We start from the raw sequence: 12,327 nt of genomic DNA, 5'->3' as shown, positions 1-12,327 counted from the left end.
TTCAGTGGCACAGACACCAACTCATTGAGTCAGAAGTCCTGGAAGTAGGGTTAAAAGCAAAAAGTAGCCGAGAAAGACTAGCTCTTCCTGAAAAGAGAGTTTACTTGGGAGTTATGTGCCACATATCTGCTTATTGCTCATAATTCATTATACTATGCAGTGTGATCCCATAGTCTCTAGGCAGAAAACTGAAAACTCTCACTGCTATCGAAATCAATTCTGACACCAGAAATTCTATATAAGACAGGGTAGAACTGCCCCTGTGGGTTTACAACTGTAAATCTGTATGAGTAGAAAACCAAATCTTTCTCCAATGGAGGGTTTGGAGTTTTTGACCTTGCCAATATAAGATACCAGGGCCCCTCCTCCAGACAAAGTAGCCTCAGATGTATTTTTTAGGGATCCACTTGACTGATGATTCTACTCCTAATAATAAAGCAATGAACGAGTTTGGAACCATGAAGTTTGGGCCACATTGAATACAGTCATTAGAAACAATTAACAATCTAATAAAAATTAAGTATATAATGTCAACTAATAAAAGATAGATAGGAATATTTCAAACTAGACTATGAAAACCTTTTAGTGAAAATAAATAGTTAACAAAAGGCATTAAAATATAGAGACATAGTCCCATTTGTAGGATTACTTTGTACTTTTAAGTATCAAATTCCCAATAAGTATATCTGGAAATTAATGCAATTGAAATCGATACCTGGACACGGTTTTTTTGGGGGTGACGGAGGAGTGAGAGAATGTGTTGTAGAAGGTGTTTATGAACGTGCAAACATCCCATCAGGACACTAAGAAGGCTGATTTCCCAGCAAATACTAAGACTACTAGACACTTATTTATTAAGAGAGTGCTCACTCGGGTATAAAAAATATCAGATGGAATAAATAAAAATTGTAGATATTTATTGATGTTTGAAAAAGTATCACATAGAAAACCCTATGCAGAAGTTCCACTCTGTAACATGGGGAGTTTCAAAGAAACCCAGCAGCAAAAAGCAAAATCACCATTACATACAATGTACTCAGAGAATGGCTTATCATACTAACAAAATCAGTTATTCTACCTCAATGTGCTGTGTAAAATTAATTTTAGATACATTAATTCCATGGATATGTAAAGCAAAAATATATATAATCCTATCTACCAACATGGCCTTTAACTCCTGTACAACTCCCAGGTTCTCCCTTGAACTTCACTTTTCACTCTTCTCCCTCTCGTTATTCATTGCCTTCCTCAAGTTAGTAGATGTCTACCTTCCAGTTCATGATGTTTCCCTCCACCGGCAGCGGTCCTAGGTTGTAGAATTGGTTCTAACTCATATCCACCCTATGTACCACAGTACCAAACACAGCGGGGTCTGCACTGTCCTCACCATTGATTTTAATTTTCAGCCCATTATTGCAGCCACTCAGTCAAATCCTCTCTCCCAGGCCTTCCTGGTTTCACTGACCTGCTGCTTTACCAGGCACGAGGCTCTCCTCCAGGCACAGGTCTCTCCTGAGAACGTGTTCAGAGTATGTGAGATGAAGGGTGGCCATCCTTGCCTCAAAGGAGCATTCCGGCCAAACATCTCCCAAGACAGATTTGTTGGTACTTGAGGCGCCCACAGTACTTTCAATATTCTTCATCAGCACTGTAACTCAAATATATTGATTTTCCTTCAGCCTTCCTAATTCCAACGCTGTCCAATTTTCGCATGCACAGGAGGCCATTGAGCATGCCATGGCTTGGGTCAGGGGCATCTTAGTCCTCCAAGGTACATCTTTGCTGCACAACACTTTCAAGAGGTCTTGAGCAACAGATTCACCCAAAGGAGGTTTGTGCTCTTTTGACCACTGCTTCCTTGAGCACTGATTATAGATTCAAGCAAGATGAAATTTTGACCACTTCAGTCTTTTCTCCATTAATCATGATGTGACCCATCGGTCTAATAGTGAGAATTTTTGTTTTCGTTCATTGAGTGGGAATTCATACTGCAGGCTAAAGGCACTCTCATCTTCATTAGCAAGTGTGTCAAGGCCTCCCTTTCAGCAAGCAAGATTGCATCATCTACATAGCAGAGAATGTTCCTAAGGCTTCCTCCAATCTTGATGCCAAATTCTTCTTCCTATAGTCAAGTTGTGTTAGGATACCATCTATTGATGCTATTTATCTGCATAAAAGGAAAACAGTCAATACAATTATTATTCAAATTTATGCACCAACCACAAAAGTGATGAGAAAATTGAAGCATTTTACCGATGTCTTCAGTCTGAAATCAAAATGCATTGATAATTTTTGGTGATTGAAATGCAAAATTTGGCAACAAAAAAGAAGTAGCAGTAGTTGTGAAATCTGGTCATTGTGACAGACCACAGCTAGAGATAACATGATAGAATTTGGCAAGGTGAATGTTTCTTCATTGTAAATACATTTTACCAATAATACAAAAGGCAACTATACATGTGAACAGGTGGAATAAGCAGAAACCAAACCAACTACTTTTGTGGATAGAAACCGTGGAAAAGCTCAATATCAGCAGCTAAAATGAAGCCCAGCGGAGACTAGAACAGACCATCTCTCCCCTGGACATGTGCAAAACTTGTTCTTGATATTTTATAATGGTGACTTCATTCAATGCTGGTCTTTTTGTGATTGACTTCGTTCACTTAGCATGGTATCCTTCATGTTCATCACGTTGAGAGACTGAGTCACCAGGGCTGGGATTTAGGATCATAGCTCAAAGTTCACTAAGGCCTCATGAATGGACATATGCTCTCTATCTTACTTTGGTGAACAGCAGCTGGGACTTCAAACCCTTGTGAACAGTCATCTAAGGTTTAAAAGGAGAGTGAATAAAATCAAAGATCATGGAAACAATTTGTTCAACAAACTAATGGACCACATAAACTTCAGCTTCCTTAGACAAAAGCTAGATGATGTCTGGCTACCAGTACCAATTACTCTGCAAAGGAGCACATTACAGGTCTTGAATAGAGTGGAAGAAAAATGTGAAACAAAACTCAAAATCGTAGAAAAAAAATTAGGTTTACAGGTCAGTTAGATACTGGTGGTCCCCAGAAATCATGGTCTTTAGCCATTCAGACCTGGATCTGAACTTATCCCCATGGCTCAATTTTCAGCTAAGCAACAAGCAGTTCTATAAGAAGAACAACAACAAAGGAATATACAAACACACATCTTTGAATAATATATCTAGTAAGAGCAAAAGGGCAGCATTTACCCAAGGACAAAATTCATATGATTGAAAGTGTTATGGAAAAGGGGGAGTAGAAATGGAAACCACATGAGTAGGTTTTATACATTGTAGGAATTGCAATCAATGATGTAGGGGAAAATACATTCAAAAACTGATTTGTTCTTCACATGTTCACTCAATTATTAACAAAAAGCTCAAAAAAGAATGTAGAAAATACAAAAATAACATTTTCAAAACGTTTAGAAATCTGTATAACCTTTAATGAAAGACAAGTCAACAGTAGCAGCAAGCAGTATTGATAAATAATATTTATGAACTCAGCTTAGTTAAATGATACCTTATGTAGACTAAAATGTCAAGAACTATCTTTGGAACTGTATTTTAAAAATATATAATCATAAAGTATTAATATTCACATTATATAAAGGAAAAAATAGTCTCCTTAAAACTCCAGAAAATACAAGAACATGTATTTGAATCATCCTTGTTAGTATTCAGGGAAAATCAAGTTAAAATCACTCTGCAAAAATATTCCAGTCCCGCCAGACTAGCAAAACTTAAAATACAATAAAAGTGTTAGGGAGAGGAATGGAACAATGAGGATTTTTACCCTCCACAGGCAGAGAGTTAAACTGATAAAAATCACTTTGGAAAATAACTTGGCTCTACCTAACTACGTTGAAGCTGTGCACGTCCTATACTGTAGAAAGTGTACTTCTAAGTAAACACAGCTGAAATATTTCATTGTGAATAGATACACAAGTATTCATAGCAGAATTGTTTTTAATATCAAGCATCCTTAAGGTATCCAGAAACCTTCTTTAATGGTCAAACATATAGTTAAGTAATTTTCTATCAAGGGCGCGCAATGGTGGAAGTCTGATAAACTATATATAGCTCCACAGATTAGTCAAACTAAGAAAATAATAAATAATAAAAGAAAGTCGCAGAAGAAAGAATGTGTATTTTATGATTCCATCTATATAGAAGTTATAAACAGGCTGTCTGCTCCTGTAATTATTCATGGCCTGGTAACTCTATGTCGGGTCCCTATTCTTGGGTCCTTATTGGTTAGAATAGATTTGAGAGCAGTGTGTTGGGGGTTTGTTTTCTTAGCTTGCAATCACCTGCAAATCTAAAGGTTTCAGTGAGAAGCTAATGATGGGCACCACTAAAGAACCTCTAAGGAACTGTTGCTATGCTGCGATTAAGATGACAGTCACAGCAGGCATATGAAACAGGCCTGATCCATATCACATATCCTGCTTGGAGTAGAAATAAACTTAAAGATGGCAATTAACAATGATACTTGTAAATATGTAGCTAAGCAAAGAAATTTTAAAATTTTGTAGAAAACAGAATTAAAATAAAATGGAGTGTTTCTATGAACATTTGAAGCCCTTCATATGTGTACATATAAAGACATTTGCATACATATATCAACTTTCCTGACTTCATATATGTGTATGTGTGTTTCTTGTTGTTAGTTGTTTTAAGTCCATTTTCATAAAATGGTGACTGCTGTGTGCCAGATTAGAACATATTCTTTTAATGACTGATTTTTCAAAAGTAGATCAATAAGTCTTTTATAAGGTACCTCTTGGTGGCCACAAAACTTTGACCTTTCTAATAGCAGGAAATATTTTTAACTATTTGTATAATTGAGAGATACGGTGGCAAAATTCTAAAAGAGAGAAAAGGTAATAACTAACCAAAATTCAAAGGTCATAGTCATACGTGTATACACACACGTATGTAATATGTAAATTCATACTAAAGCAATTAGCCATGAAGTTGTAGAGGTTGACAAAGTTTAAGTCTGAGATTCAGATGTCAGGCTGGAGTCTTCTCCAGCCTCAAGTAGCTATGGGGATGGCAATCCCAAGATTAGCAGGTCAAACAGCAGAGAGCTGGCTCAGCAGCTGTGCAATCAGAAGAATCCAAGTTTGGCGATTGAAATCATAGGCTGCTGTTCAGTCACAGGCTACAGAGGTTAGAGAATCAGTAGGCAAAAAAGAAGGTGCAATTCCTAGAACCAGAGATCAGGTGATGAGAACTAAGTGCAGGGAATACAGATCAAACAAAAATTTAGAGAGATTTGCAGGATGCCTGTATATTTAATGCAGGTCACACCTCTGAAGGAACTCTCTTGACATTGGATTTCCTGAATTCCCTTATGTTAGATCAGGCTGATCATATGATGGCATGTCCGCAGAGATGATTATATCATTACATATTGCTAAATCAGAGAATCATAGCCCACCCATGTTGACACATACTCCAAAATATCACCACCATGTTCATTAACATGCAGTGATATAAATTAGAAATGATGTTTACTGAGAGGTACAGAGAATGCTTCAAATTGTCAATAAATATATTTCTTATATTGTAGTTATCTGAGCATTATTATTTGAATTGATATATGTGTCATTTCATTCTTTTGTATAAGTGATATGTTTTAAAATAAAATATATTTGTTTAGTTACATGTTAATTATAATTAACTGATATAATTTTATTCTGTGAAAATTAAAAATGCTATTTTCATCGTGGTTGCGTGTTAGGCTGCTAACCACAGGGTCAGCAGTTCGAAACCACCAGCCACTCCGCAGGAGAGGGACACGGTTTTCTACCCACAGAGCGTTTTAATTTTGGAATCCTACAAGGGCAGTTTTACGTTGTCTTGCAGGGTGTGTGTGTGTGTGTGTGTGTGTGTGTGTGTGTGTGTGTGTGTGAATATCGAAGCAGGTGTTATAGAATGATGATGTTTGCTCTATATTTTCAAATCCAAAGTCCTTGACTAGAAGTGATCATTAGAATGCCATACTTCCTAAAATATACTTTAACAATACCTGAAGGACTTTCTTAAATTGAAGCTTTATGTATTATTCAAGAGTCTTTCATTGCCAATGACAAATGCTCAAACTGAACTAAGCTGAAGGGGGTGGGGGGGGGTGAGGAGCCAACAGAATGTTGCTCAAAGAATTGGAGTGCCAGAAAACAGAGATCCAGGGTATTTGTATCCCTGCAACTCCGCTTCCTTCTTACAAACTGTTTTCTGAACCCAACACACTGGATAATTACTGCTGGCATATCTAGGACTCACTCACATATTCCCAGCTTTACCATGGCCATGCATATTAAATTTTAATCTCTAACAGACCTCTTTCTTAAACCCTTCAGTATCGGTTGCTTAATTCCTTTGAGAAATAGTTAATGCTTTCAGAATGTCAAACATGTATGAAGTTTTTGGAAAACAGAGATGAAGCTCTTTTTTAGGAAGTTTATTTCTAAAAGGGAAAAAGGAGTTTAAGCACGTCAGGAGCTATGCACTAGTGGGACAAGTTTGAGTGTGTACAATCACTATGAATCAGGAGAGACCAGCCCCTGGAGAAGAACATCCTGGTAAAGTCGAGGGCAGCAAAAAGAGCAAGGCCCTCAATGAGCTGAACTGACACAGTAGCTGCAACCATGGGCTTGAGCTCAGGAACAATAGTGAGCACGGTTCAGGACCAGGCAGTGTTTCTTTCTGCTGGGCAGAGGGCCACTAGGGGTGGCAACTGACCCAACAACAAGGAATTGGAATCTATTGGATGGCCGCAAGGTTCGTTGGTTTGAGTACGAGTCTGGATATTGTATGGGACTGTAGACTGTGGAATAGATTTCATGGAAACGTTTTAAATTCCCATTCATCCAGTGGGTAATTTAGCTTAAAAGGGCTGACTCGAATGTAGACGTTAAAGCTGGGTCAAGAATACATAATCTATTTATGTGACTGGACCTCACTAACAGGCCACTCACTGCCATCGAGAAGATTACTACTCATAGCGACACTACAGGACAGGGTAAAATCACCCATCTAGGTTTCAGACCATAAATCGTTTTGGAAGTAGAAAGCCTCACCTCTTGCCATGGAGCAGCTGGTGGTTTTGAACTGCAGGCCTTGAGTTCAGCAGCCCAGTGCAGGACCAAATATGCCGCCAGGGCTCATTTAGCTGGCCAGGGCAGTTTTGTAAAAAGGCATATTTGAAAATTATTTATAAATAGACCTAACAGAAATTTGAAATACCACTAATAAGACCTAAAAACTTATAAAATTTATACATATACCTTGATATGTAATTTATACATCAGCTATATAAATCATTTCTGAATGAGTAACTCTTGAGAAATGTAGCTAGTGGATTTATGTCAACTTGAAGATGTCTGAAAGTCTAGGAGTGGAGCCCGTCCTGTCAATCAGATCAGACCGGAGATGCCTTCTTGAGGGCGTGGCCTTCTTATAACTAGGGAAAACTGGGAACCTCCCTCTCACGCTGGCCCTTTCAGGCTTGCATGCTGGAACCCTGCCACTGACTCAAAGAGCTGCCCATGCCCTGCCATGTTTCCAACCACCCTGGACCCACATGATCCTACACCCACCGGCCTGGGATTTTCCACATTCTGCATCACTGCATATGGCTACGTGACTCTGAGAGAGACTTATGGACTACATCAGAGTTAGGCACTTCAGCTGGTCTTGGCTGGGATGCCTTCTGGATATAGAATTTCTTTCTTGTTATAAAGCTCTTTTTAAAACAGAGATGAGTGTCACCGGATTTGTTTCTCTAATCAACCTGGGTTAACACAAGAAGAAAAGGCACATTCAGATTATCTGTACATATAGACTTTGCCTGTGGTGGGGTGGGTTCTCCAAAGAAGCAAAATCCGTGACTGTATAGATGATAGATAGATGATAGATAGATAGATAGATGATAGATAGATAGATAGATAGATAGATAGATAGATAGAGAGAAAGAGAGAGAGAGAGATAGGAATGTTGATTACATAGAGACAGACATGTATATAATCTCTCTGAGAAGAAAGATTGGGCTTTCTACTCCCAGTCTCAGAAACCCATGCAGCACTTCTACTCTGCCCTATAGGGTCACACTGAGTCAGCCTTGACTCTATGGCAGTTGTGGGATGGGGGTGTGGGGAATATATATATATAGATATCTATATATGATAGATAGATAATAATATTGATTGATTTATCTGATAGAAAATTGATGGTGTCAAATTATCATTCTTTTTATAAAATTATCAAAGAATCCAACTTTTCTGGAGCTACAGAAGCTGGATCAACCCCTGAAACTATAGTCCTGAGATAATAATTATAAATATCCCTTGAAGTCTGTACCATAGGTTATTATGCAAAGAATTTTTAGCTTGATCATTGTGCCCTTTAAAACATGATCTTTATGGCACTGAATTCATAGTGTATCTCCAGGAGAGTAGAACTTCCCCAGTGGGTTTCTGAGTCTGTAGTTTAATCTTTACCAGAGTAAAAAGCATCATCTCTCTCCCACTAAGCAACTGGTGGTTTTGAACTGCTAATCGATGGATTAAAAGCTCTATGCACTATTCACTAATCACTATGACATTAAATTTACAACAGAAACTGGACAGAATCTATGGGGAATTTAACTGGCAGTGAGTTTATACTTGGGAGAAAGATGTGGCTTTCTACTCTCATAAAAAATTAGTCTATGGAAAACATGGAAGCAGCTCTCCCCTGCCCTCTAGGGTCACTATGAGTTGGCATTGACTTGATGGCTTAGAATGAATGAATGAGCAAGCTTATGTTATCTCAAACCCAAGCCAAACTCACTGACCGTGGAGGTACAACCTGTAGAACATAATCAACGGCACTGAATTGTAGGAATACAAACTGTTGAAGTATTGTCCGTTCTGCTGCAGATAATTTCAAACTCAGGAACAAGAAAAAGAATTGTTAAAACACGGAAATAAATTAAATGAATCTTAAAATATCAGTATCTTCTATAAAATTTGTAAGAGGAACAAAAATTTGATACTTGCTCTAATCAAGCACTTTTTTAAAATAAGGGAAGTCAGTATGGGCGCATTTCTTTTTTTTTTAATCATTTTATTGAGGGACTCATGCAACTCTTATCACAATCCATACATGCATCCATTGCATCAAGCACATTTGTACATTTGTTGTCATCATTATTCTCAAAAAATTGCTTTCTGCTTGATCCTTGGTATCAGCTCATCATTTCCCCCTCCCTTCCCATCCCGGCCCTCACGAAACCTTGATATTTATAAATTATTATTATTTTGTCATGTTTTACACTGTCTGACATCTCCCTTAACCCACTTTTTGTTGTCTGTCCCCCAGGGAGGGGGATATATATATATATATATATATATATATATATATATCTATCTCCTTGTGATCAGCTCCCCCTTTCTACCCCACCTTCCTTCTACCCTTCCAGGATTGCCACTCTCACCACTGGTCCTGAGGGGTTTATCTGTCCTGGATTTCCTATGTTTCAAGTTCCTAGTTGTACCAGTGTACATCTTCTGGTCTAGCCGGATTTGTAAGGTATAATTGGGATCATGATAGTAAGAGGAGGGGAGGAAGCATTGAAGAACTCGAGGAACATTGTATGTTTCATGGTTGCTACACTGCACCCTGACTGGCTCATCTCCTCCCTGCGACCCTTCCATAAGGGTATGCCCAGTTGCCTACATATGGACTTTGGGTCCCCACTCCACACTCTCCCTCCTTCACAATGGTATGATATTTTGTTCTTTGATGACTGATACCGAATCCCATCGACATCTCCTGATCACACAGGCTGGTGTTCTCCTTTCATGTGGGCCTGGTTTCTTCTAAGCTAGATGGCAGCTGGTTTATCTTCAAGCCTTTAAGGCCCCAGATGCTATATCTTTTGATAGCCGGGCATCATCAGCTTTCTTCACCACATTTGCTTATGCACCTGCTTGGTCTTCAGCGATCATTATCATTGGGAAGGTGAGCATCATGAATGCCAGTTTAATAGAACAAAATGTTCTTGCAATGAGGGAGTACTTGAGTGGAGGTCCAATGTCCATCTGCTACCTTAATACTAAGCCTATAAATACATGCACATAGATCTATTTCCCCATCATCATGTATAAATATATTTACATATGTACATGCCTGCCTGTTTTTTCAAAGTACGTATTCATGGTGTAAAATTTAAACCACAGGAAGTAAAATGCAATAGCTATCATTTGGAATGCCAAAACGTTAAACACTTAACCATGCTTCTTTTTGTTATTTCACAATAAATTTATAGTTATACTATACAAATACAATACTTTTTGTTAATTAAGATCTTTTAATGAGCACTTTCCCAACACAAAATACACATTATAATTTATAATATATATATTTAAATGGTTCAAAAATGAATCATGAAACATTCCTAATCAAGAGATATAGAATAATAAGACCCAACACTATAATTTTCATTACAATAGTTAACTATAAATGTGAAGGGTTCATTGTTTAATATATTATTTCATTGTATAAGCATGTTATTTTTACATTTTTAACTATTTTGGGCGTTTAACAAACAAATTCTATCAAAAATAAAATAAAATATCCTAGAATTAATGTATGTTGGAAATATATTATGCTGAAATGGCTTTTTAAATCAAGAGAACAGGATTTTTATTTGACATAGTGATTTTTTTCTTAAATTTCTACATGATTAGGAGATTTTGTTGTTATGTATAAAAAATAGAGCATAAAAGCCCAGAATAAACTAAGGCAAAATAAACTAGTTAAGGTTAATTTTCAGCCAAAATAAATATATGGTGCTACTGAGCAAGGTGAAATTTTGTGTACAGTGTCAAGGAAATACTCTTCTATTAGAATTTTTTTCCTTTTTGGAATATAGAAGTAATTTCAACGAGGAGAGTGAAACCCATAGAGGTTATTTGCTCCAACTTCTGAACTTTCTCAGAAAAGCCTTGCTTTACTCACTCTCGAGTTTAACAATGCACTGTGATCAATGTCAGTTCTGTGATCATTTCTTCTGTATTTCAGTTCTCCTAGGAGAGGCTGTTCTTATGAATTTAAAAACGTAGTCTGCCTATTATGTCAACTGTCAAGTTGGCTTAAAAAGAAAATGCATGATCAATTAGAAAATAATCATTGAGTCCCCAAGAAATGGTAGGGCCATGAAAATCAGTTAGTACTGGGCTCCATAGAAATGTAACTGTTCTAGTAAGATCCAATTCGGTAACAAGCATAACAATTCATTTTTTATGGAATAGACACCACTAAGAAGTGACATTGAAAGTTTTTATATGGACTTTTTTAATATTCAAATTCTCACAATATGCTTCCTTCATAAAAATAATATAGAAATGAAAGCTGTACCTGTCCCCTTTGACCAGGGAGAATGGCATTATCCTACAGAAATGAGAATGCTTACATGAATAGACCTGTGCACATCAATGTCCTTCCCAGCACTAGTCATGATAGAAAAAACAGATGACAGCAACCTCAATTTTCATTAACAGATAAATAAGCAAACAAACTGTGATGCATGCATGCAATGGAATAGCATGAAACAATAAAGAATAAATTGAATTTAGGAAATTCTCACATGAATGAATCTGAGGACATTATGCTGAATTTAATAAGTCAAAGACAGAAGGACAAACACTGTATGAGACCACTAGTATGACATCATTAGTGGGTTTATATCCAGAAAGAAACAGTCTTTAATGGTTACCAGGGAGGAGAGGGTGAATTCCATACAACATAGCCAAAGAAAAGAGAGTACCTGAAACCTTAAAGACCTGAAGATAAACAAGCATCATCTAGCTGAGAGACAACAAAACCCACACGGAAGAAGCACACCAGCCTGTCCCTACTCGATCACTGAGGACAAAGGGGGTGCATTAGCAAAAGTGGTGAAGAAAGCAGATGGTGCCCGGCTTTCAAATGATACAGCATCTGGGGTCTTAAAGGCTTGAAGAAAAACAGGTGGCCAACTAGCTAAGAAACAACAAAACCCACAAGGAAGAAGCACACCAGCCACCGCGACAGGAATGCTGAAGACAAAGCGGGTACATAAGCAAATGCATTGAAGAAAGCTGATGGTGCCAAGTTGTCAAATTACATAGAATCTGAGGTCCCATATGCTGGAAAATAAACAAGGGGCCATCTAACTGAGAACCAACAAAGCCCACATGGAAAAGCACACCAGCCTGTAAGATGACAAGGCAGCGAAGGGATCAGGGATCAGGCATCAAAGACCA

Source organism: Echinops telfairi, unplaced genomic scaffold (assembly GCF_000313985.2).
Source record: "Echinops telfairi isolate 266 unplaced genomic scaffold, ASM31398v2 ScPeMD7_1;HRSCAF=3_0, whole genome shotgun sequence".
In the NCBI taxonomy this organism is placed as follows: Eukaryota; Metazoa; Chordata; class Mammalia; order Afrosoricida; family Tenrecidae; genus Echinops; species Echinops telfairi.
This window is presented reverse-complemented; position numbering follows the sequence as displayed.